The following is a 428-nucleotide window of genomic DNA, read 5'->3' as shown; positions in this document are numbered from 1 at the left end:
TTATAAAAAAATTAATGAGATGTTTAGGAAAAAATGTGTAATTTAAGGTTATCGCTTTTTGTTGCAAAAAAGCGGTCAAAGTACGTTTTTTTTGCAAAATTTATGAAAGATTTTGTAAGCAGATTTTACGCCTGGTGTGAAGTTGCTGACTTAACGCGCGAGCTTGATCGGTGCATCAAAATGGCGGGATTTTTGAAAATAAATATTTAAAAACTCTAGTTGTAAAAGTTTTACAAAAAATAATGAAATGTTTAAGAAAAAAATGTTTTATTTAAGGTTATCGCTTTTTGTTGCAAAAATATGGTCAAAGCACTTTTTTTTGCAAAATTTGTGAAAGATTTTCTGAACAGATTTTACGCCTGGTGTGAAGTTGCTAACGTAACACGTGTGTTTGATGAATCAAAATGGCGCGATTTTTGAAAATAAAT

The sequence above is a fragment of the Ctenocephalides felis genome, unplaced genomic scaffold (genome assembly GCF_003426905.1).
Source record: "Ctenocephalides felis isolate EL2017-DRISC unplaced genomic scaffold, ASM342690v1 CF-g0.4_SCAFFOLD_03572, whole genome shotgun sequence".
NCBI lineage: Eukaryota > Metazoa > Arthropoda > Insecta > Siphonaptera > Pulicidae > Ctenocephalides > Ctenocephalides felis.
This window is presented reverse-complemented; position numbering follows the sequence as displayed.